This window comes from Manis pentadactyla, chromosome 5 (assembly GCF_030020395.1).
Source record: "Manis pentadactyla isolate mManPen7 chromosome 5, mManPen7.hap1, whole genome shotgun sequence".
In the NCBI taxonomy this organism is placed as follows: domain Eukaryota; kingdom Metazoa; phylum Chordata; class Mammalia; order Pholidota; family Manidae; genus Manis; species Manis pentadactyla.
The window spans coordinates 94,795,273-94,818,926 of NC_080023.1; the positions used below are offsets into that span (position 1 = coordinate 94,795,273).

Consider the following 23,654-nt stretch of genomic DNA (forward strand, 5'->3'; position numbering starts at 1 on the left):
TGATTTCTCTTTCTGCTAGTTCATCATTAGTGTATAGGAATGCAGGAATGACTTTTCACCTATCAAATTGTTAAAGAGTATATAAATAAATGGCATGGGGTTAGAGAAACAATGTATGAAATAAGAATACACTAAAGTTAGAAGTATAAATTGGTTCAGTCTTTATTGGAGGAAATCTGTTATCAGACCTCATGAGTAGATAACTGTCATTGCCCCCACTTTAAAGATGTAAAAACTGCAGCACAGAGAGGTTAAGTAACATATTGAAAGTATTACAGCTGCTAAGTTGTGGAGTTGAGATTCAAACCTGTGTTTAAAGCCTGGATTCTTAATCACCAAGCTAGTGTTGGGTCATGAAGTCTGTTTAGCAGATTGCGAATCAGATAGGATAGGAAGTGTTAGAATGTATCACACAAATATATGAGTGTCATTTTGTAGAACTTTAGTTTATATGTACCTGGACAAGATACAAAATACAGTTCTTATTGTGGATCATAGTCACAGTCACTACTGTAGCCCAGACAGCTCAGTTCCGTCTCAGAGCCTCTGCCTGGACTCTTTTCCTTCCATCTTACCATGACAGATCTACACATCATCAGCTTCACTGATGTTCTCTGAGATCCCAGCTCTGTCTGCGCTACAGGAAGAACCTCCAACCCACTCCATCTTCTGTTCCACTAGTTTTATTTTCCTCACAGCTCTTCTCACTATTTGAAATTATCTATTGCTTATTAAAGGGTTTATTCACTGCCACTTCCCACTCTTCCCTGCACAGGTTCACATGAAAACATAATCTCCATGAGAGCAGAGATCGCATTATATGGCAAATGCTTCAGACAATTATTTTGACATCCCTGAGTTATAGTATAGCATCTATAAAAATTTCTATCCAAAACAACACTTCTGGTAAAAAGTCAATTGATATTTTTGCTGAAACAATGTGGATTCCCAGGGGCTCCTATCATGACAAAAATTAGTTTAGAAGAAAGAAGACTTTGTGAATAACAGGAACATAATCTACTCTCAATCAATAGAAAAGAAACTAGTGGTTTTAGTTGTGCATTGAGCTAAAGATCCCTGGACAACATTTGTAATAGGTAAGGATTGTGTTCCTTCATATGCTATATTTAAAACCCACCACAATATGAAGAAGGTGAAAGGATAATGAACATACTAATTTGGAATACTGTCTCATATTAATTTATGTAATTGGTCTAAATTTGCAAATTTATTTTTAATTATTCTTGAATTCAACATAGGAAAGATAGTAATGAAAACCAGAGCGAACATAAGTTAAAATTCAGATCAGCCATCTCAATAATGGCACTGTTAAAGAATAATTTTCAAAAACAGGTAAAATTATAGTGCCAATTAAAATATAAAATGAACATGTGAAAGATTTTAACTCATTAATGAGGGAACCAGGCAAATGTTACAACCTATTCAAAGGAAAAATCATGAATCAAATTGTATATGGAAAAAAGATATGTTGACATAAACTTACAAATGGACATGAAACTGGCTTTTTCCTTAGGCAAAGGGGAGGAAAGGCAACTGAGCCTCCACTGGAACAGAATTTGTTTTCCATGTGTATAGAAAAGAATTATTTTACAGTGCTATCAGTTAGTTATCTGTAATTTACAGACTTGAATAATAGCTAAAAGCCATGAAGGCTAAATAAATTCTAAACAATGTATAGTTTTCCATGGAGGAACCCTATAATATTTTTTGCTTATTCTTAATTTCCTTATATTAATAAAGTAATTTCTTAAGTTTGCTACACAGTAAATTAATTTGTGAATAGTGAGGGTACCTGATATCTTCCTTTACAATGTCTTGTGATGCTAGAAAATGTTCATTCTAATCTTCTTTAATGGTACTATTTATTGTGTACATACAATCAGTGTACCTGTAGCAATGCATGATTTATGTGCATATCAAAAGCAAGATTTATATTTAAAGTTCTTTCTGTTGAGTTATAGAACTTAAACTAACCTGATAGTACTGAAAAACAAATTTTGATGAGAACAAGATCACTGCTCCAAGGATTCCATATCGAGTCCAATTTTTATTTAGCACACAAATCCCAATTGCTTGTTCATATCATCTTAATATTATCTCCATGTGTTGAGTGGTTATTGGTTTCATAGAAAACTTTGTCTCAAGACATTCATGGGAGTGTAGAAGCACATTAGTTTAAGCTTTTAAATTTAAAAAAGGGAAAGAATGAAGTGATTTCTTCATAGAGAATTGACCAGTTAGCATGACTATCTTTGGTATCAATAATGAAAAGGGTATAATGATTCTGCCATTTCTGGATGATACTTTTCCTTTTGGAGTTTAAATGATTAACTATTTGGAAATTTGCTTTGGACACTCTATATTTAGCCACTCTTTTCAGACTTCAGCTGTCCTAACAACCAGGCCATATAAATTTCCTTTCCCCATTTGTATCATGTTGAACATTAATTGCTTTAACAACTGGTTAAAGTCATTGTATCATGGAGTTTTCTGTATGTACTATTAGTGCCTTATTTTTCTGGCTAAGATATACTTTTCTGATTCTTTCACTCATACATCCAATCAAATTTATTGAATTCCTACTGTTTTGCAGGCATTGCTCTAGGTATCCAGGATACAAAGAAACAAACAGAAGCATCCCAAATTGCTGCCCTCATTAATCCTGTATTGTAGTAAGGAGAGATAGACAATGAATAAATGAATAAGAACATCAGTGAGTTACAAGTGCTATGGAGAAAAATAAGAGGAGGAAAGGTAGATATAGGGAGTGTGGGTATGGGGCAGGGTTGCTATGTAGTAAGGTGGTCATCGAAGGGCTCACCAAGGTGCTATCTGAGAAAGAGCCTGAGGAAAAGAGAATCACTCACTCAGCTGTGCCTCTCCTTTTGCTCTGACTCCCTCACAGGGTAGAGCCAAATTTGAAGCTCTGTCTTAGGAATTGTGGTAACATATCTGCCCTCAATCTAGATTCTTGATTCTTCCTCACCCATGCCATCTTCCTGTTCTCTATTTTTTAATACTATTCTATTCAATTGTTCCTATTATCAACAACTTCAAATCCTTTATGGAAAGATGAGAGGAAAAAGATATTCAGGGACTTATTTAGCATACATCATCTCTTAAAAAGTATATTTCTCAAGGAATATCATTATCACATGTGGATAAAATGAGAGTTCCTGTGGCCAGGATTCTCACCTGGCCCTGGCTGACTAGCTCACTGCACACGTGTGGGCAATACATGGCTATTGACTCTATATAAAGAGCTCCACCCAGTGCTCTGGGTGGCATGGTGGCACAGCTTCAAGGCTGCAGGAGAGCAGAGCAGAGGCTTGAGTGGTGGCAGCAACGAGGACAGAGGCCCAGAGGATGGCTGTGCAGGATGACTGTGCAGAGAGGTCCAGAGGACAGCTGTGCAGGACAACTGTGCAGAGAAGCCTGGAGAATGGCTGTGCGTGACGGTTGTGTGGACAGAGGGGCCCAAAGGATGGCTGTGCAGACAGAGGGACCCAGAGGCAGAGACCAGCTTGCTGCATGCAGACTCGCTCTGAGTGAATGGGATTCTAGTAACTGACCTGCCACCTGGAAATAAAGTTGGGTATAACCCTTTCACCCCAAGAACGTTTTGCTGTCGATTCCTTTGGTCACACTGAATCCATAGTGAACTTGCCTGGGGCTGAAACCCATTAGCAAGACAACTGGCGTAGTCAGCAGGATTCACTGTTGACCAAGGAAAATGACAGGCTGCCCTTATGGGAGGGGTGCTTCAGCAGGCTGCCTCTGTGAATGGTGAACAGTGGATCGTCCCCCAATGGGTATGTGGTCTGAGGTGGCTTGCCTCCTAGAGGACTGGGCCCCACCCCAGGACTGGAGGCAAGTGGAGGTGACACCTAAGGCAGTAGGGATGCCTCTTGGTATAGTAAGCAGATCCATTGAGAAGCAGAGTGCCCGGGAGGCAGCGGGGACTGTGGGTTGGCTGCTTCTCACAGTATTAAAAAAGTCTACAGAGGAGATCCAAGAAATGGTGGCATGAGAAAGTGAACTGCAAACCTCTGTGGACTCCCTGAGGAAGGAGATGGCATTGATGTGGGAGGAGGCAGCAAGGTGCCATTGGAGACAAGACGGCAGCGCTGCCAGGTGTTCTGAAGGAGGAAGAGGCCACCAAGGAAAAGGATGAACTCCTGAGGGAAGCACAGGCAGAGGTGGCATGAGTACGTCAGCTGCAAAGCATTGAGCTGAAGGTAAGAGACCTTCTGAAGACTGAGCTGGCATTGTTGCAAGGCACTGTAGCAGAGGAGGCACTTGGGGGAGTGGTGCCATCAGCCCCAGAAATGGAGGAGCTGGGGAAGGATGAAGGGGTGGTGCCAGAGGCACTGGCCCCTCCTGTATTGAAAGCACACCCACTGGTTGTAAATAAAATAAAGACCCAGCAGCTGAAAGTTCCCCAAGGAGAGGAACAGGCCCCTCCCCAGGTTATGGAGCACTCTGTGGTCTGCCCTTATACTCAGGCTGAGCCAGTGGCTGTGGGACTTAGGGGTGGATGGAGTTGTTCTGTCGGGATCAGAGATGGGAAAGCTGTCTTCCCTGACAGTGCAGCCCGCCTTGAGGCAGCGATTACAAAATGTGAGGTGACACATGCAGTAGCTGAAGCAATGGGAACCCGGAAAGAAATAAGACCTGTTACTCACAGGAGGAATTTGAGGGGCCCCGTGAGGGTTCCAAGGACCCAGATGTGGGTTGATTTGATATGGGCAGGAGTAGATGGAAGGAAATTAGACAGGAAGCCAAATAGGATCTTACTGGAGCCATGGCAACAACTGAAACCAGAGCAGCAGTTCCAGCCATTAAGACCAAAGAGGCAGAGGTCAGAGACAGAACCATGAGTCCGGCCTGTGTGTTTACAAGACTCTTTGCTGGAGAAGCTGGAGAACAGTGTTCGAGCTTCCTTGCACAGGGAGGACCATTGCAGATGACTAAGGGCACACAGATTGAGAGGAAAGAATCCTGGAGGGGTAGAGTGTGGATAAAATGAGAGTTCCTGTGGCCAGGATTCTCACCTGGCCATGGTTGACTAGCTCACTGCACATCTGTGGGCACTACATGGCTGTTGACTGTATAAAAAAAGCTCCACCCAGTGCTCTGGGCACAACACAGGGCAGGGTTGCAAGGCTGCAGGAGAGCAGAGCAGAGGCTGGAGTGGTGGCAGCAACTAGGACAGAGGCCCAGAAGATGGCTGTGCGGGATGACTGTGCAGAGAGGCCCGGAGGATGGCTGTGCGGGACAGCTGTGTGGACAGAGAGGCCCAAAGGATGTCTGTGAGAACAGAAGAGCCCAGAGGACGGCTCTGCACTCTGCAGACAGAGGGACCCACAGGCAGAGACCTGCTTGCTGCATGCAGACTCGCTCTGAGTGAATGGGATTCTAGTGACTGACCTGCCACCTAGAAATAAAGTTGGATATAACCCTTTCACCCCAAGAACATTTTGCTGTCATTTCTTTGGTCACACTGAATCCATAGCGAACTTGCCTGGGGCTGAAACCCATTAGCAAGACATCACACCATATAATGAATTTTTTTAAATATTTTTCTTTTCTTTTAATATCTGGTTCAGGAGTATGTAGCACAGTTTACTGGAAAGAGCTCTGAATTTATACTCAGAAGCCTCCTGCATTCAAACCCTGGCTGATTGTTTGATTCTGGGGAAATCTTTTGAGCTCTAGAGTCTAATAAAATCCACCTTATGGTGTTTTTGTGAAGAGCAAATGCTTGGAATATGTGTGTTTAATAAGTTTATTGAACAAATGGCTAAAAAGCAAATAAAAATGGGAGAATTTCATTTAACAGTGGAGGAAATCAAATTAAAACTACAAGGATTTTTTTTTCCTAAAGAGATTAAAAATATTTCACTACTAATTTTCTCTTAGCCAGGGTGGGATTTAAAAAGTGAGTCTAAACCATATAAACCACATAAGCATTAATAAAAATCATTAAGTTACGTGAAATCTCCATCAGTAGAGACTGTAGAGTAAGAAGAGAAGACAGCCTACAGGTAAGTCCCTGAGGAGTTCTAACATGAACTCAGAGGGAAATGAACCAGTAAAAGTAAACCTGAAAGGACAAAGTTGGTGAAGACATCTAGAATGACTAGCAGGCTTCTTGCTGGCACTTCCAGGTTGTGCCATTCACTGAGTAGAGGACCTTGAAGGAAGATCAATTTTCAGCCAGGTGATTGTGAGTACAGGGCATGTTGACTTTGAGGTTCCTGTAAGACACCTACATGGAAATGTTGAATATGAAGTTGGGATATACAAATCTAGAAATCTGAAGAGCTGCCTTAGCTGAGAAATAATGCTCAAAAAGATAAGAAAACTGAATCATTTGTAAAAGTGCAGGTCATCTTAATTGGTAAGGGAGAGTGCTTTAATATGGGGATTTGACTACATATCTTTCCATATATATTAAGTAGCTTAATGTCAGGGAATATAGATTTTGTGTACTCCACACCACTTAACTGGCTCATGGTGGCATTCAATTATTATGTTTGATTTGAACTAAATTAAGTAAAGGGTTTATTTTGCAAGCCACACTGTTCTCTGAGTCCAGGATTGTGTATTATTAAAGTTAGAGTTCAGTAATCAAACATCCATGGTGCTAAAGGAGGACATGACACAGAGCACGACCCAGAGTGTGGCTTCCTGAAGGTAAGCAGCTGTCAGTCTGGCAAATAAGTCAGGTCTGTGCAGGTTCGCCACAAGTAGGGCACACACATCTTGCATAAAATGGAGGTGTAAAACATGCTGAAGAGAGAGGATCATAACTGTAGAATGTAATGACTTTTATTAAAGTAGGCAGAAAACTTGTAGTTATTTTCACTATATCACCATTCACCTAAAATTTAAACAACTAATATACTTCATTATAAAATAAGGTGGTTTTATTTAGATAAACTGTTTTCAAACTATTTCTTCCATAAGAAATATCATAAACCCACATACTTTTCTTTATTTATGAGACCAGATTCCTACAGGTTCTTTCATGCCATAAATAATGAAAAGCAATTAAACTTTCTTCCCTACTTAGTCTAAATGGTTGATTGATAAGAGGTATTTCATTTCATAAGAATTACAATGCAGTGGATGTTTCAGAACTGCAAAGAAAATATCAGTCACTGTATTTGACAAAAAGTGCCATGTATAAAACAAGGAGCTGTTATCGTACAGCAGACAATAAACAACTCCCAAACATTTTTGTATGAGTGGCATATTCATAGTGTTTTGAAAAATGGTGAGATTCATAAGTATGGTTAACTTTGCTATGAGACAAAATCCCATTATAGATTAATAAGAAATTAGTGGTAAAAGTTAACTTTAAAAGCAACCTAATTCTAACAAGGATGGTTCATTTATTTGCATAGTTCTGTTAGATACCATGTGTATCTTGAACTCTTCAAATAAAATATGGAAAAGATATATAATAGTTGAAGCAAATAGAATTTTAAACTTTCATAAAGCTATACTTCCTTGGCCTAGGTACAGATTTAAAACTCTGGTACTAAAATTTAATTTAAAAGAGGGTTATTCACAAAGTCATAAGTTTTTATGGTTCTTTCAGTAGATACAGTTAAGGAACCAGAACAGCAGCCATCAGTGATAGACCCAATGCTTTAAGAATCAGTCCTCATCTAGTTAGTGCTTCAGACTCTGACTAGTGCCTCTGATTTTATAATGTCTCTTGCCTTTCTTGGTTCTGTCTTTAAAGGAAGTGTGACTTGCCTAATGCACAAGTGTTCTGGTTCCATTCAGAATCTATTTCTTTTGCTTTAGGAATGAAAAGGTGTGTTACAGTATAAAATCCACTTTGTACTTAGAATGTATGGATGGGAGCATTTGGGATTATGAATTAAGTTAACCTTAAAAAGAAACAGCAACACCTCTAGGAAGGAGAAGATAGGAGAGTGGGAAAGATTTGAAACAATAAATATGAAGAATTGGATGAACAGTTACCAGGAGACTTGAGAATATGGAAGGAGTACCAACAGACAACAAAATTGAGCACAACTTTTACCACAACACTTAGCTTCTTAGAAAAGGCAGAGAAATTGGAGGCTACCAAAAGTCAGGGAGTGGGAGAGAATGTGTGGCTATGGATTCATAATTGAAACGGTAACCTATGGGTTCTAAACTACAAGGAAAAAATAAAGGCTAAAGGGGCTAAATAAATAACTAATTGAGAGGCTTTAAAATTTAGAACTAATTTCTTAATATCCATTTTCATGTATTTATCACAGTATGATACTGTGTCTTGGTAGCTTGCAAATGTGAGATTTCTGCCCTTTTAAAGAAAGTAACAAGATCTTTTTCCAAAAAGTCTTTTTTTGAGAGGTTAAGTGGATGGTGGAGTGGATTGAGTGAAACAAGAATTCCAGTATTTTGGTGGGTAGAATTTCAGTCTAAAATTCCTCTGAAACTGACTCCCAACTTGTTTCTATTATTGTTTTTCCTCCTTTTCTTTCTTTATAATTATATTTACTCAAAACTTATGTTTATAAAGGCAGCCTTTCTCATCGGGAGAGCACTTCATTATGTCAGAAATTCATTGTTCATATTACTAAGGCAAGACAATTTCAGGGGAAGAAAGGTTGGTTATTTTCTATCCAAATAAGATACATTTTGTCTCTTAGCTGGACATACAGTTATTAGAAAAATGAGACACAAATTCTGCCTCTGAAGTGTCCTAGGCTTTTATGCCAATTTACTTGCTTTTCTTTTCTTCTAGGGAATAGTAATGGGATTAAGAATTAGAGATCAGCTTGGTTTTTATTTTGAAAAAACAAATTTAACTCTTGGTCAAATAATATAATACTTGTGAATAGGTGCTATACTGTACAATCAGTCAAGGTAAACACCACAAAACCATTTTTAAATGATTTAATTTTTTTGCTGAATATAAATGAATCAAGACAACTCTAACCGTTTGAACTGCTGTTAAAAGCTGATAAAGTAAATAAAATGTTAATGATTACAAGACTGATTTTTCATTTATAATCAAGTGTTTAGTGTAGGACTTTAGAACATGGCCATTAGAGCAGAATGCCTGAATGTATGTCTTCACTCTACCACTTACTAGGTGATCTTGATTAAATTACATAATCTTTCTTCTTCAGTTTCCATTATATTTTGAAGTCAAATTTCTTAAAACTGCCCAGCACATAATATTTAATAAATGTCAGTTTTTTTAATAAATAAATGTGTTATGAAATCCATTAAAAACTTTAAACATTATTTAATTGTTTTTAAAGCTAATATTTCAGAGCATCTCTCATAGGGACAGCCTTCGAAATGAGCAATAAAAAAGAAAAACTGAGTCTTTTCAAGTGACTAAATGCTGCAGTAAAGGTATTTTTGATTTTTTTATCACCAACATATGTACTGTTTTTTAAGCAATCTTTATGCTGCAGATACAATCAATGGTAGAGAGTAAAAATCAATTGGCTAAGGGGGCTTAAGGACAACCTTTAACCAATAATGGCTTATGGTAACCCAGGAGACAGCCCTAGGTAATGAGGGTAAAAGATGAAAACAAGGAGAAAAAATATGAGTAGGAACATCAAAGGCAGGAGAATAGACTTTGTAGAATTAGTTCAGCCAAGTCACTAACCAGTCAAACAAACAACAGCAATGACTCCCACATGGGAAGTGGAGGATCAGTATCTAGTATTGGCTAAAATACATTATCAAAAATGTCCAGTTATCACCAAAAAATGAGATATGGAAAGAAACAGCAAAGCATGGCCCATAAACAGGAGAAAAAACCCACAAGCAATAGAAAATACCTTTGACAGGACCCAGATGACAGCAAAGACTTCAAAGCAGCTATTATGGATATACTCAAAGAACTGAAGGAAACCATGCTTAAAGAATGAAAGGAAAGTATAATGACAATGTCTTATCAAATAGGGAATATTTAGAGAAAATTTACTTAATTAAATGCAAATTCTGGAGTCAAAAAGTACAGTAACCCAAATGAAAATTATTTGAGCTGGCAGATTATACAATGGACTTGAACACAGACCAGTAGAAATTATGCAGTCTGAAGAACAAAGAGAAAAAAGAATGGAAAAAAATGAAAAGTCACAGAGAACTGTGGGACATGAATAAGCATACCTGCATATAAGTAATGGAAATAGGGGAAGAAAAAGGGACATAAAAAATATTCTAAGATATAATGGCTGAAAAAAATTCAAACTTAATGAAAAATATTAAGCTACAAATCTAAGAAATTCTATAAAATCCAAGTAGGATAAACACAAAGCAGTACACATCCAGATACACCAAAGTCAAAATGTTGAAAGCCAGAGAGAAAGAAAAATTTTTCGAGCAGCTCGGGAAAAACAGCTCATTACATACAAGGGAACACCAGTAATATTAATAGTTGACTTCTCATGAGAAATATTGGAGGGAAGAAGGAAATAGGGCAATACATTCATAGTGCTGAAAGTAAAAATCTGTCAGTGAAGAGTCTTATTACCAGTAAAATTATCTTTCAAAATGAAGGTGAAACATATTCCCAGATAAACAAAAACTGAGAAGTTTTTGGCAGCCAACTCGTCTTACATGAAGTATCAGGGGAAGCTATGAAGATAAAAGCATAGAACACCAGACAGTACTTTGTATCCACACACAAAAAGTAACCAAAGAGCACTAGTAATGGTAATTATGTAGATAATTAGAAAAGATAACATAATTGTATATATCTTTTCTTGACTGATTTAAAAAACAATTGCATAAACTAATATGTACTAATATGTAACACTGAAATGTAATAGACAATATCAGCACAAAAAAAGCAGATGGAAACCAAGCTGTATTAAAATAAGAAAATGGCAACAAATAGTAACTCAAATACATAGGTAAGAATGAAGAGACCAGAAAGGAAGGTGTTGAAAAAAATGATTATATACTAGCCAAAGAACAAAAGAGATTAGAACTATAAATGCTTGATTTTTTTATGTTTTTAAAACACTTCCTCCCAATTGCTTATGACCTGGATCCAGTACCATTTCTCTGCTTACAAAAGTTCACTTACAAGGACAAAGGGCAAGATTTAGAATAAAAGACAAAGACAAGGTTTTGTGTGTGTGTGTGTGTGTGTGTGTGTGTGTGTGTGTGTGTATGTATGTATTGTGGGGCGGGAGCATGCAAGCTAAAATAAGCCCCTTAAACCGCTACCGTGTATAACCTTGCTGGATGCTTTTGCCAGTGCAATAAAGAAAACATTATTTTGAGATTTAATATTTTACTTAACTAATAAAGCGCTATTTATTAGTGTTCTTCACATATTGATTTCCCTGGCATGCAGTAACTGGGATCTTCACTATTGTTTGTTTGGTTACATCTTGTCTATTTTCAATACTCCTACATGAATGCCCATGAAGAAGTCTCCTCTACCATTAAAGAGGCTCTTGTTGTCCTGGTCCCAAAATTTTCTATCTTATCTAAAATTTAGGTTTTGGTTTCATAAATGCTGAACTCATATTTTATGACTAACCTATAGAGAACTTTTTACATACTGAGTCTAAAAATGGGAATAATGTTACTTAACTGATAGGATATCATAATTGTAGAATCAGTCCAAAATTTGACCTTCATTCTTCTATTACTATGTATGCATTATATATTTCTATTTGAGTGAGTAGTATCAGACTGCATCATAATATAACTAACTAACTATTAGGGTTATTTTGAATTTTAAATAGTTTAACATAGGAAACAAGCATAGTAGATATTTAATTCAATGTTTGTTAACTTAAGCCTATGAATGGAGAGGATGCAAAGAGCATGCGGATGTGACTAGAATAGAACTTATTTTAGCAGACAATTAGAAAATAGGCTGAATTAGTAGGATGGTTGTATGAAATACCTTGAAGACTTTAAATCTGATGGAAGTGCCTAAAATATGGCAGGCACTGAGGATATAAAAACTGAAGGGTTGAGGGGGACATGATTTTTGCCTTTTTGCTACTTACAGGCTAATGAGGAAGATAAACATGAATCATGTAACACAAACAAAACACAAAATCCATCTGATAAGAATAACTATGTGATGTGATAAGAACATTTAATGAGGAAATTTTTCTAGCAGAGAGGTAAGGACAGACTTGAGATCTGATGTATGAATAGCAGTTGGTAGATGAAAAGAAGAGGGTAGAAAATATTGGCAGAAGAAACAATTAGAAAAAGCTTTGTGTCAAGGAAAGCAGGTAGGTATGAGAGATGCCAATTAGGACAGGGAGGCTATCGTAGAGAAAATGAATAAGGGAACAAGTGTAAAATGAGGCTGAGTAAGATAAGTAGGTAGAATCATATAGGAAGAATTAGGTCAATTAGGGAGATATTTGGGATTTAGTTGTCAAAATTAACAGACCCACTTATAAGTTGTATATAGAAAATGAGGAAAAAAGTTTTACAGATAATTCCTAGGTTTCCATCTTGTAGAAATTAAGGATGGATTTCATTCCTGAGAATCTGTTCATCAAATGAAGACCAATTTTGAGGAGGAAAATCATGGTGTTGCCTTGAAGTATAGGCAATACTGAAGATACTGATATATACTTCAGTGTTCAATAGTGAAGTATATGTCAAGAAGGCAGTTTGTATATATGAATCTAGCATGCAAAAGAGGTCTGAGATGGATATAATTTTTAAATGATTTATTGTTAGTAACTGACACTGTAAGGTTTGAATAAGCTTATTTGAAAAGAAAGTATGAAATAAAAATAAATGAGTTGAGGATAATGAACCCACAAAGGAGATTGAGAAGGCATAGCCAAAAGAATGAAAATAGAACCTTCCCAACCCACCCTAGGACCAAGAGGTTGAGAACTCTCCACCCCTATGCTGGCAAAGCAGTCCCAAGTCCCCTCCCTGCAGCACATGGCCTGCAGCTGGGCAGACAGTGGAGTCAGATTTTGCTGTCTGGTTAGCAGAGGGAGACCCTCCTCCCAGCTTTCTCAGCACTGTTTCATGCCAACTGGGGAACTGCCTGCAGGAGCCAGCCCTGGGAGCTCCCTCCTCCCAGCAGGCGCCGGTCCTGCATGCCTGCAGCCCCCACCATTGCTGGGTGGAGGGCGGCTCTGCCTATGACAACTCTGGTAGTGCAGAACCGAGGCTCCTCCCTTCACGTGTGACCTGAGTACAGCCCATTTGACCTAGCAGTGAAGGCAGACTTGCTGCGAGGAAGGCAGAGTGAGACCCTCCCAGCTTCCTCGGCCCTACTGTGGCCCAGTTGGGGAAGTACTGTGGGAGATAGGTCTGGGAGCTTCTTCCTTCTGACAGGAACCTGTCCCACTCGCGTACAGCCCCCACCATTACTGCAGGCCAGGCAGAGGGCAAATCTGCCTATAGCAACTCCAGCGGCACAGCCCCGACTTTTCTCCCCTCTTTTTTTCATCTACCAATATTTTCTAACCTCTTCTTTTCATCTACCAATATTTTCTACCCTCTTCTTTTCATCTACCAACTGCTATTCATACATCAGATCTCAAGTCTGTCCTCACCTCTCTGCTAGAAAAATTTCCTCATTAAATGTTCTTATTACATCACATAGTTATTCTTATCAGATGGATTTTGTGTTGCAGAGTTGCAGAATGGATTAAAAGAAAGACCCATCTGTATGCTGCCTACAAGAGACTCATTACAAACCAAAAGACATACACAGATTAAAAGTGAAGGGATAGAAAAGATAGTTCATGCAAATATGGGGGAAAAAAGCAGGAGTAGCAGTACTTGTATCAAACAAAATAGATTTCAAATAAAGAAAATAATGAGACAAAGAAGGATAATGATAAATAATACATAATGATACATACATGATAAAGGGGTCAGTCCAACAAGAGGATATAACGATTATAAATATCTATGCACCCTATATAGGAGCACCTAAATATGTGAAACAAATACTAACAGAATTCAAGGGGGAAATAGAATGCAATGCATTCATTTTAGGAGACTTCAACACACCACTCACACCAAAAGACAGATCAACCAAAAAGAAAATAAGTAAGGAGACAGAGGCACTGAACAACACATTAGAACAGATGGACCAAACAGACATCTACAGAACACTCCACCCAAAAGCAGCAGGATACATATTCTTCAAGTGTACATGGAACATTTTCTAGAAAAGATCACATACTAGGCCATAAGAAGAACCTCAATAAATTCAAAAAGATTGAAATTGTGCCAACCAGCTTCTCAGACCACAAAGGTATAAAACTAGAAATAAATTACACAAAGAAAACAAAAAAGCCTACAAACACATGGAGGCTAAAGAACATGCGTCTAAGTAATCAATGGATCAGTGAGCAAATTAAAACAGAGATCTCATATGGAGACACATGAAAACAACAACTCAACAGCCCAAAACCTGTGGGATGCAGTGAAAGCAGTTCAAAGAGGAAAATACATAGCAATTCAGACTAAGTTAAGAAATGATAACAATCCCAAATAAACAGTCTAAGAATTAAAGAAACTAGAAAAAGAACAAATGAAGCCCAAAGTGAGTAGAAGGAGGGACATAATAAAGAGCAGAGCAGAAACAAATAAAATCGAGAAGAATAAAACAATAGAAAGAATCAGTGAAATCAGGAGCTTGTTCTTTGAGGAAATAAACAAAATAGATAAACGCCTAACCAGACTTATCAAGGAAAAAAGTATGCATACATAAACAAAATCAGAAACGAAAAAGGAAAAATCACAATGGACACTACTGAAACACAAAGAATTATTACACAATACTATGAAAAACTATATGCCAATAAATTGGACAACCTAGAAGAAATGGACAACTTTCTAGAAAAATGCAACCTTCTAAGACTGACCCAGAAAGAAACAACAAATCTAAACAGACCAATTACCAGCAATGAAATTGAATTGGTAATCAAAAAACTACCTAAGAATAAAACCCTTGGCCCAAATGGTTTCATGGCTGAATTTTATCAAACATTTAAAGAAGAGTTAATATTCATCCTTCTTAAAGTATTCCAAAGAGTAGAAGAGGAGGAAATACTTCCAAACTCATTCTATGAGGCATTACTTTAATACAAAAACCAGATAATGACACCACAAGAAAAGAAAATTACAGACCAATATCCCTGTTGAACATAGATACAAAAATCCTCAACAAAATATTTGCAAATCAAATACAAAAATACATCAAAAGATCATCCATCATGACCAAGTGGGATTTATTCCAGGGATGCAAGGATGCTATATTATTCATAAATCAATCAATGTCAATATACCACATTAACACCACAATCAAAATCAATACACCACATTAACAAAAAGGATAAAAAGCACATCATCATCTCAATAGATGCTGAAAAAGCATTTGACAAATTTCAACATCCATTCATGATAAAAGCTCTCAACAAAATAGGTGTAGGGTATACGTAACTCAACATAATAAAGGCCATATACAACAGACCCACAGGCAACATCATACTTAAAAGTGAAAAGTTGAAAGCTTTTCCTCTAAGATTGGGAACAAGACAAGGATTCCCACTCTCCCCACCTTTATTCAACATACTACTGGAGGTCCTAGCCACAGCAATCAGACAACACAAAGAAATAAAAGGCATTCAAATTGATAAGGAAGAAGTTAAACTGTCACTATTTGCAGATGACATTATTTGCAGATATTATAAATAGAAAACCCTGAAGAATCCACCAAAAAACTACTAGAACTAATAAGTCAATTCAACAAAGTTGCAGAATACAAAACTAAACACAGAAATCTGTTTCATGCCTATATACTAACAGTGAACTAGCAGAAAGAGAAATCAGGTAAACAACTCCATTTACAATTGCATCAAATACCTAGGAACAATCCTAACCAAGATTGTGAAAGACTTTTACTCTGAAAACTACAAGACATTCATGAGAAAAATTAAGACACCAATACATGGAAATTTGTCCCATGCTCATGGATAGGAAGAATTAATATCATCAAAATGTCCATCCTGCCTAAAGCAGTTTACAGATCAATGAAATCCCTATCATACTACTAACATCATTCTTCAATGAACTAGAACAAATAATTCTAAAATTCATACGGAACCATACAACACCCTGAATAGCCAAAGCAATCCTGAGAATGAAGAACAAAACTAGGGGTATTACACTCCCTGACTTCAAGCTCTACTACAAAGCTACAGTAATCAAACAATTTGGTACTGGCACAAGAACAGACCCATAGATCAGTGGAACAGAATAGGAGCCCAGATATAAACCCACATATATATGGCCAATCGATATATGATAAAGGAGCCATGGATATACAGTGGGGAAAAAACAGCCTCTTCAACAACTGGTGTTGGCAAAACTGGACAGCTGCATGCAAGAGAATGAAACTGGATTACTGTCTAACTCCATACACAAAAGTAAACTAAAAATGGATCAAAGACCTGAATGTAAGTCATAAAACCATAAAACTCTTGGAAGAAAACATAGGCAAAAATCTCTTAAATATAAACATGAGCAACTGTTTCCTGGACACATCTCTTCAGGCAAGGGAAACAAAGTCAAAAATGAACAAGTGGGACTACATCAAACTAAAAAGCTTCTGTACATCAAAAGACACCATCAGCAGAACAAAAAGGCATCCTATGATATGGGAGAATATATTTGTAAATGACTTAACCCAATAAGGGGTTAACATCCAAAATATATAAAAATCTCACACTCCTCAACACCCAAAAATCAAATAACCTAATTAAAAAATTATTGGGGACCTGAACAGACACTTCTCCAGAGAAGAACTTCAGATGGCCAACAGGCACATGAAAAGATGCTCCACATCACTAATCATCAGAGAAATGCACATTAAAACCACAATGAGACATCACCTCACACCAGTTAGGATGGCCACTATCCAAAAGACAAGAGACAACAAATGCTGGCAAGGATGTGGAGAAAGGAGAACCCTCCTACACTGTTGGTGGGAATGTAAATTGGTGCAACCACTGTGGAAAGCAATATGGAGGTTCTTAAAAAAACTAAAAACAGAAATACCGTTTGGCCCAGTAATTCCACTCCTAGGAATTTACCTGAAGAAAACAAGATCCCTGATTTGAGAAGACATATGCACCCTTATTTTATCACTGCAGTATTTACAATGGTCAAGATATGGAAGCAACCTAAGTGTCCACCAATAGATGAATGGATAAAGAAGAGGTGGTACATATATATACAGTGGAATACTATTCAGCCATAAAAAGAAAAATTGTGCCATTTGCAGCAACATGGATGGATCCAGAGGGTATTATGCTCAGCGAAATAAGGCAGGCAGAGAAAGACCAGAACTGAATGATTTCACTCATTTGTGGATTATAAAAAACAAAGCAAAACAGAAGAAAAAAAACAGCAGTAGACTCACAGACACTGAGAAGGGACTAGTGGTTACCAAAGGGGAGGGTGGGTCAGGAGGGAAAGGGGATTAAGGGGCATTAAAACTAGCAGTCACTATATAGATAGGTCACAGGCGCGGTAGTACAGCATGGAGAATACAATTAATGACTTACTACCTTGATAGAGAGTGACCTCAATGGAGGGGGTGAGGACTTGATAATATGGTAATGTTGAACCACTGTATTGTGTATGTGAAACCATCATAAGATTGTATATCAGTGATATTTTAATAAAAGAAAAAGAAGAGGTATGAAATGGTCTGTTTAGAAAGCAGAAAAAAAAGTTGAGCAGAGAAATGAAGTAGGAATGTAGGGAATTTCAAGATGTTTGGGGCTAGTGGGGTTAATAAACCTGGTACTAATATACCCTATGGTTAGACTTTGTCTAACACCACAGGTGTTCAAGCTCTGGCACAGAAAAGTTAGGTTCCTCCAAAATTTAGGTTCTGCCCTATTTGACAAAGGAGTTTAAAATTTCATTGAAATTTGGGGCCACAGAGCTCAAGATGAATGAAGAAAGTGAAGAAAGGTGAGGGCTAATGGATTGAGAGAAGTTAGAGATCAGTGGACTACATCCCAGTGAAGTTGAAAACCAGTGGTAGTAGTTGAATGAAAAAGTTGAAGGAAGAGGTTGAAGCAAGATTTAGGAGTTGTTCATTCATTCACTCAGTAAACTTCAATTCACACACTAGTATGCGCTATCCAAAAATTATTTCTCTTTTGCTTGGTATGCATCTTGAGATGTATACTATAATAAATTTACCTCTTTATGATTTCCTTGGGCTGTATTATTGAGGCTGGCTCTGCTTGATAAATAGGGAAGGCCAACCAAAAGTAGCAAAAAGAAATCAACATCTTAGTTTTTACTCCATATTATTTTGTGTTGTCTGAATATTTACAGTAATCATTTATTTGTGTATTCTTATGTAGTTTTTTTTTTTTTAAATAATTATTTTTTATTGAAGGGTAGTTGACACACAGTATTACATTACATGAGTTTCAAGTGTACAACACAGTGGTAGAACATTTATATACTTAATTCTAGGTTCCAGCTATCACCCTACCAGGCTGTTACAATATCTTGACTATATTCCTTATGCTATACATTACATCCCGGTTACTAATTTATTTTACCATTGGAAGTCTGTCCTTTTTTTTTTTTTTTTTTTGTGAGGGCATCTCTCATATTTATTGATCAAATGGTTGTTAACGACAATAAAATTCTGTATTCTTATGTAGTTTTTAAAAATAACAAAAATTGTATCTAAAATTTTCCACTTGGATAACCCCAATTAATTTTTCTAATATTATTAACACATTTGTCACATTCATCATTGCCAGTAAGGATAAAACCAAATTAATATGCAAGTAGTTGATCACTATAGTTAAGAACATGTGCTTTGGAATTAATTAACAATACTACCTATAAAAAAAGAAGGTTAAATGCCATAATGTAAACAAAATATCTTAACAAAATATGTAGCATATAGTAAACATTCAGTTAATGGTTACTATTATTTTTATCATCATCATCCATTATCAGAATTCTTGGTTCCAAGTGACAAAAATTCAACTCCTACTAAATTTGCAACATAGGAATTTATTTGCTCATGTTATTAAGAACATCAGAAGTAGCTGCACTAGCTGGATTCAAGCCCTGAAACTATGTCAATTCTATATATTTTCCTGGCTTTACTTTATTTCAGCTTTGTTTACAGCAAGCTTTCCCTTCATAGTAATATGATGCCTTTACATCTTACCAGCTAATAGTGATGGGGTAAAAAAAGTGTTTCTTTTTCAATGGTTGCAGCAGAAGTCTTAAATAGAGCTGCTGCTTTTTGGGCCTGTCTTGAGGTTCCATGCTCATTCCTTAACTAATCATATGTCTAAGGAAATGAAATGTTCTGATTGGTCAGTCTTGGAACTGGGGAATGGAGACATCGTCAACCAAAACACATGGACTAAGAATGGGTGAGGGATGGTTTCCCCAAAGTTAAATCAAGGTGCTACTTGCAGGAGAAGGTAGTATAAATACCAGAGAGGCAAAAAACATCAGATTTTTAATACTGTACACATAATACCATGTAGTAATACAACATGTAACACTGCAAACAGGAAAACATTTGAAAAAGAGTCTTAAATTGTAGCCCATGCCATGAAAACTAGTTTATAGAATGTAGCCTGTGTTCTTTTTAAAGTGAATAAACAGGTTCAGCCATACTAATGTGCACAGATTGTTCCATAGAAAACATTTCATCTCAACTTCTGTGTAATTAAATTGTCATAACACTTGAAGAAAAACACAACTGAATTTAATTATCTTGAAAAAGATGATCACTAAGGTATTAATTATCTCAGGCAGCATGGCACAATAGAAAGAGAATAGAAATAAAAATTACAAGGCATAAAATTACCAAAACTATAGAAATAATATAATTGCCATATAATTGAGTGATTATTGTGTGCATTCTAAAAGTTTTTTTATCTATTTCATCGTTTTATTATCACAGTCCTATGAGGTATTATTATGCTCCTTTTACACATTGAGAAGCTGAGGGACAGTGGTTAAGTAATATGCCCTGTATATGTGACAGAGCAAGATGTGAATCTTTCCTATTTGTTTCCAAAGCCTGTGTGTTTATTAAGAGGCTGTATGATTTAACCTCTTATTCCTTGTTTCTCAAATAGGAGACTTTGATTTAATTATTTTTAAGGATCCTTCTCTTAAAATTCCTATTTAATTAAATGGGTTCACCTTTACTTTCCTATCATTAATTTGTGTATCTTTTAAGGATTTTGAATCAATGATAACACCACTTTATTTATGTCTTAAATCATGGGCAAAAAAATAGTAATATCAGTATTGTTAGAGCACTTTCCAATGTGCATGTCATAGTCAATACTGTCGTATGATAATGAAGGAAACTGCACTTGGCAGATGTTCTTCCACTGGGGCCTCATATGTAGAAAGTAAAACTTGGCAAAGGCACAAAGTGATTAATGTTAGAACAGGGGAAAGCGCCATCTGCAATTTTGCACTGGTGTACCGCCTATGTGTGAACTGTTATTTTATTTTGGTTTTGGGGTTTTTTTGGTTTTTTTGCCTTATTGCAATTCTGTCAAGCATATCTCTTCATTCTTCCTTAGAGTTTTTTTTTTCATATTTGAATCTGAATTCCATTCAATACTGAAAGGACTATGAAAAATGTAATAAAATATGGCAAATAGCTTTACCTTGTTTAAATTTTTATGTAAGAAGAAAATAAAAATTTGGACTTTTATGCTTGATAAACTCACTTTCAAATATGCTACCAATTGAGAAAATATGTAAAGCAAAATAGACACTGATGTTCATTTCACTGTGTTAAATATTCCCATTCTGTGAAAAATGAGTGTTTATATAATTTTTTTTCAGCAATCAAATAGCAAAATTACCCTGAAAACTGAGCAGAATTAGACAGATTTTTAGCTATTAATAAGATAAACTTAGAATAGTTTAAGGATTAATGGTGTGATTGCTGGGGTAATAATGTCTGGATTCATATCACAACTCCATCAATTTCTAAGTATAAGACAATGACCAGATACTTAACTCCTCTGAAATGTTAGTTTCCTTATCTGCAAATGGAGGAAAATAATAGTGTCCCCCTCACAGCTTATTGGAAAGATCAAACATGATAATGCTTGTAAAGCACAGTGCCTAGCACATAGTAGACACTCAGTATTAACTCTTAACAGTAATACCCCATGACTGGTATTACTCGGAAAACTATAAACATCTGAGAAAGCCAAGAATTTATCTGTTCATAGTAACTGCACTAGTTGGGGTGAGGATTTAATAATGTGTATAACGAACTACTGTGTTGTATAACATTGTATATCAACTATACTTCAATAAAAAGAAGAACTCATCTATTCATATTAGTCTCTGCTCTCAAAATACAATGTTGTAGGCATTGAGCTAAGCATATAAATTTTAGCTAGCAGCTACCATATTTTGTAATCTAATCTAAAATTTATAAATATTTGAACATATTCACAACTGCACAAGAAACTCACAAATTCACAAGAAAATAAAGACCATTTTTGTTTGGCAAGAAGTGAGCAAGGTAGAAAATCTATCAAGATACTGCTCCAATGCTTGCCAGATACATGATAAATTCTATCCATTTATTCAACAGTTATTTATTGAGCTGCTTCTATCTACTGCTATTCCCAAAACAGCCCCTGCTATATACTGATATAAAAGGATATCAGTGGTCAAGCAAAACTAGATATTGCCCTTACCTTCATGTAACCTACTGTGCAGGGGGAGAGATATCCATCAAATAATCACATGCACATTTGCATTGAATTAGAATACACTGAAAGCCCATTCCATGATGCCATGAGTTGAGGATTAAGCTGAGACTAAATGAAGAGTGAGCATCAAGTAAGCAAACAAGAGAGGTAAGAGTGTGCTAGGCAGAGAAAACAGCATGTACAAATCTATGGCAGGCAAAAGCTTAGCCTGTTCAAGAAGTTAGACCTATTTAGCTACAATAGAAAGAGGGAGGCTGATGACACGATGAGGCCAGAAATCCACATAGAAGCCAAACTAAACAGGGCCTCATAGATCATGTTAAACATTTTGACCTTGATCCTAAAAGCAGATTGAAGGTGGAATGATTGGATTGGCAATTTGAAAGGATCACAGTGGCTGCAATGTGATAAATAGCTTAGAGTGGAGCTAAGGGATGTGTGCAAGGACAGTTAGGAAACTATTAGTACAGTCAAGGCGAAAGATGTTAGTAGATTGATAGAATGACAGCAGCAGATGGGATAGTGTGTACACATTAAGGAAATATTTAGAAGGTAAAATAAAGAAGATATGTTGGTGAGCTGGATGTTAGGAGATGGGGAGGAGGGAGAGGGTCAGTAATACATCTGGTTTCTGGCCTTTGGGTCTGGTAAATGGATGGTGTTGCCAGCAGGAAGCAAGGGAGCACTGAAAGAACACCACTGCCTCACAAATCATTCAGGCAGTTTAAATTTTATTGTAAACAAAAACTTCCAAAAATAAAATTGGCTGCACTTTTGATATCTGCATGAGACAAATCAGAAAAAGCAAAATGCCATTACTTATGGTGGTTTTGTACAATTACATGTATTTCATTTTATCTAACAACATGCACTGCTCAAGCCATAGCATATTTCTTCCTTAATTTCAATATATTCTAACACAGTAATTCTACTTTACTATCTCGACTTGTCAATTTTATAAACTTAAAAAAAATTCAAAATGCACTGGAAATGATGGAAAGAAGAGAGAGATCAAACTAATCAGTTATAACCATGCAGGTCTTTATCTCTACCTACAGTGAAGTGTTGATGCCAGCTCCTTACTGGACCTCAAGAGCTCATTGTTAAATTTTCAGGAACCTTGCAAGCTGGTTGTAAGTAGTTTGAAATTAGCCACAGTGGAAGCACTAACTATAGAAACTGGAAAATACTACAGAGTTGGCAAACGATTCACATCAGAGATCCATCCACCTCCACCCCTGACAAAGGCTGTTGTTAGACATTGATCAGCACACAGATGTTTGTACCTTTTAGAATTGTGGATGGTACTTTGGGGGATATCCTGACTATAGAAAATACTGTAATGAGATTGGCTATAATCTAACTGGTATAAGAATTGCCTATTTTCTTTTCTATGTTTTTAAGTGTCTTTCCTTTAGGATTATTTGAACTCCCATCCAATTCTTGCTGGGTATTTTTTGTTTCCACAGAACTTCAATTGTGAAGATATGCCACTTCCAGGCATTGTTCTAGTAATTTTACTTTTTTCCTCTCCTTTAGATTGCCCAGATTAAGTGCTACAGTAAAGTGGCAAAATTTTTAGCAGTTATTGGATCTAGGGAATAGGTATATAGGGGTTATTGTACTGTTTTCTCTAATTTTGTGTGTACTTGAAATTTTTCATATTAAAAAAAGGAGAAGGCTGCAGCTGCTGCAGCTTGCCCAACCAGTCTTCACTTGGTCTTTCACTTCTAGTCTCAGCCCCTCTGTTCCCAGGATCTGAAGTATGTGATTCATTCTGCCTCCCCACCTGGGCTCTAGGAGTTAACTAACTCCCTATTTTGATTTAAGTGTTACAACACCTACTTCTTCCCCTGAAAAACCCAC

The 23,654-nt window shown here is 36.8% G+C and overlaps 1 protein-coding gene and 1 long non-coding RNA gene across 2 annotated transcripts in view; one reads left to right on the plus strand and one right to left on the minus strand.

Moving 5' to 3' along the window:
- FAM241A (family with sequence similarity 241 member A) overlaps positions 1 to 23,654 on the plus strand; it is a 44,376-nt gene that overhangs the window by 12,863 nt on the left and 7,859 nt on the right. The gene's annotated exons all lie outside the window — the stretch shown is intronic.
- LOC118930057 (uncharacterized) overlaps positions 20,924 to 23,654 on the minus strand; it is an 87,937-nt gene continuing 85,206 nt past the window's right edge. Inside the window, exon 7 of the long non-coding RNA XR_008997824.1 lies at positions 20,924 to 22,569. This is a non-coding gene — a long non-coding RNA (uncharacterized LOC118930057). The remainder of the gene's footprint in view (positions 22,570 to 23,654) is intronic.